Source organism: Sander lucioperca, chromosome 21 (assembly GCF_008315115.2).
Source record: "Sander lucioperca isolate FBNREF2018 chromosome 21, SLUC_FBN_1.2, whole genome shotgun sequence".
Classification (NCBI taxonomy): domain Eukaryota; kingdom Metazoa; phylum Chordata; class Actinopteri; order Perciformes; family Percidae; genus Sander; species Sander lucioperca.
In genome coordinates, this window is record NC_050193.1 from 13,228,073 (window position 1) to 13,231,701 (window position 3,629).

The window sequence follows — 3,629 nt, forward strand, 5'->3', positions numbered from 1 at the left end:
CTCTCTGCACTCAGATAAGTAGAGGTGGAAGATATCTGAGATTTGCATCGACTCCTCCTCACAGGGAGGAAACATCTGGACTGGAGATATTTAATGAAACTAAGTCAGAGTCAACCCTCCAAGTCAGCTGTTTTGATGTTTGTCTGACATGTTTTAATTTGAGTAAAATGTTTATTAATATTAGTACCACAACTATATATGTAATCTAAAATACACAAATGACATCTGGCACATTAACATACAAAGTTTAATTACATTTATTAAATTATGATTTATCTTGTTATCAAGGCTCTGTTTCTCATTAGTCACTTTGAACATAATAGGCAGCAAATGAGAGCATTTACAATAACATAAATAAACTACAGTTTTAGTCTAATCACTAACATTAAAAGCATTTCTGAAAATTGCTCTATTATCATCTCGCTTTGTCATTATAACATGCATGGTTTGTAATTATGAACGTGACTTTGTGTATTAATGTTCAAATGTAGTTAGTTACCAGATGTTACATGAAAACAGGAAAAATGTGTTTCTCATCTTTTATAGGCTTTACAGCACAATTTATACCATTCATTGAATTCCATAAACATTCATTTTATTAACTCATTAGAGAGTGCTGTCTTTATTAATGTCCACATTTAGAACATGTGTGTGTGGTTGAGTCTTGCTGGTTGCTGGGTATTTGTGCAGGTCTGTTGGTGGTTTGTATCACTGTGGGGTAACGTACACAGTAATACACAGCTGTGTCCTCAGGCTGCACATTCTTTCCTTTTAGAGTCACTGTTAGAGCAGAAGTGTCTCTGCTGTAGCTGAACTTGTTCTTCAGAGCATCCATCCATCCATCCATCTTCTTCCGCTTATCCGGTAACGGGTCGCGGGGGTAGCAGCTCCAGCAGGGGACCCCAAACTTTCCTTTCCCGAGCCACATTAACCAGCTCCGACTGGGGGATCCCGAGGTGTTCCCAGGCCAGGTTGGAGATATAATCCCTCCACCTAGTCCTGGGTCTTCCCCGAGGCCTCCTCCCAGCTGGACGTGCCTGGAACACCTCCCTAGGGAGGCGCCCAGGGGGCACCCTTACCAGATGCCCGAACCACCTCAACTGGCTCCTTTCGACGCGAAGGAGCAGCGGCTCTACTCCGAGCTCCTCACGGATGACTGAGCTTCTCACCCTATCTCTAAGGGAGACACCAGCCACCCTCCTGAGGAAACCCATTTCGGCCGCTTGTACCCTGGATCTCGTTCTTTCGGTCATGACCCAGCCTTCATGACCATAGGTGAGGGTAGGAACGAAAACTGACCGGTAGATTGAGAGCTTTGCCTTCTGGCTCAGCTCTCTTTTCGTCACAACGGTGCGATAAATTGAGTGTAATACCGCACCCGCTGCGCCGATTCTCCGACCAATCTCCCGCTCCATTGTCCCCTCACTCGCGAACAATACCCCAAGGTACTTGAACTCCTTCACTTGGGGTAAAGACTCATTCCCTACCTGGAGAAGGCACTCCATCGGTTTCCTGCTGAGAACCATGGCCTCAGATTTAGAGGTGCTGATCCTCATCCCAGCCGCTTCACACTCGGCTGCGAACCGATCCAGTGAGTGCTGAAGGTCACAGGCCGATGATGCCATCAGGACCACATCATCCGCAAAAAGCAGCGATGAGATCCCCAGCTCACCAAACTGCAACCCCTCTCCACCCCGACTACGCCTCGATATCCTGTCCATAAATACTACAAACATGATTGGTGACAAAGCGCAGCCCTGGCGGAGGCCAACTCTCACCTGAAACGAGTCCGACTTACTGCCGAGAACCCGGACACAGCTCTCGCTTTGGTCGTACAGAGATTGGATGGCCCTGAGCAGGGACCCCCTCACCCCATACTCCCGCAGCACCTCCCACAGTATCTCCCGGGGGACCTGGTCATACGCCTTCTCCAGATCCACAAAGCACACCACGACCAGGACGGAATCCGCATTGTTCCTCTTCAACCTGAGGTTCGACTATCGACCGAACCCTCCTTTCCAGCACCTTGGAGTAGACTTTACCGGGGAGGCTGAGAAGTGTGATACCCCTGTAATTGGCACACACCCTCTGGTCCCCCTTTTTGAAAAGGGGAACCACCACCCCGGTCTGCCACTCCTTAGGCACCGTCCCCGACTTCCACGCAATGTTGAAGAGGCGTGTCAACCAAGACAACCCCTCCACACCCAGAGCTTTAAGCATTTCTGGACGGATCTTATCAATCCCTGGGGCTTTGCCACTGTGGAGTTGTTTAACTACCTCAGCAACTTCCACCAGGGAAATTGACGACAATCCCCCATCATCCTCCAGCTCTGCCTCTACCATAGAGGGCGTATTAGTCGGATTTAGGAGTTCCTCAAAGTGCTCCTTCCACCGCCCTATTACCTCCTCAGTTGAGGTCAACAGCGTCTCATCCTTACTGTACACAGCTTGGATGGTTCCCCACTTCCCCCTCCTGAGGTGGCGAACGGTTTTCCAGAAGCACCTTGGTGCCGACCGAAAGTCCTTCTCCATGTCTTCTCCGAACTTCTCCCACACCCGCTGCTTTGCCTCTTTCACGGCATAGGCTGCAGCCCTTCGGGCCCTTCGGTACCTTGCAACTGCCTCCGGAGTCCTCTGGGATAACATATCCCGGAAAGACTCCTTCTTCAGTCGGACGGCTTCCCTGACCACCGGTGTCCACCACGGTGTTCGTGGGTTACCGCCCCTTGAGGCACCTAAGACCCTAAGACCACAGCTCCCCGCCGCAGCTTCAGCAATGGAAACTTTGAACATTGTCCACTCGGGTTCAATGCCCCCAGCCTCCACAGGGATGCACGAAAAGCTCCGCCGGAGGTGTGAGTTGAAAGTCTGTCGGACAGGGGCCTCCTCCAGACGTTCCCAATTTAACCGCACTACCCGTTTGGGCTTACCAGGTCTGTCCAGAGTCTTCCCACACCCTCTGACCCAACTCACCACCAGATGGTGATCAGTTGACAGCTCTGCCCCTCTCTTCACCCGAGTGTCCAAAACATACAGCCTCAGATCAGATGAAATGAATATAAAATCGATCATTGACCTTTGGCCTAGGGTGCTCTGGTACCAAGTACACTTATGAGCATCCCTATGTTCGAACATGGTGTTCGTTATAGACAATCCATAACTAGCACAGAAGTCCAACAACAAACAACCACTCTGGTTTAGATCAGGGAGGCCGTTCCTCCCAATCACGCCTCTCCATGTGTCTCCATCATTTCCCACGTGCGCGTTGAAGTCCCCCAGCAGAACTATGGAGTCCCCCACTGGAGCCCCATACAGGACTCCATTCAAGGTCTCCAAGAAGGCCGAATACTCCGAGCTCTTGTTTGGTGCATACGCACAAACAACAGTCAGAGTTTTCCCCCCCACAACCCGCAGGCGTAGGGAGGCGACCCTCTCGTCCACCGGGGTAAACTCCAACGTAGCAGCGCTCAGCCGGGGGCTTGTGAGTATCCCCACACCCGCCCGGCGCCTCACACCCTGGGCAACTCCGGAGAAGAAAAGAGTCCAACCCCTATCCAGGAGTATGGTTCCAGAACCGAGACTGTGCGTAGAGGTAAGCCCCACCAGATCCAACTGGTAGCGCTCCACCT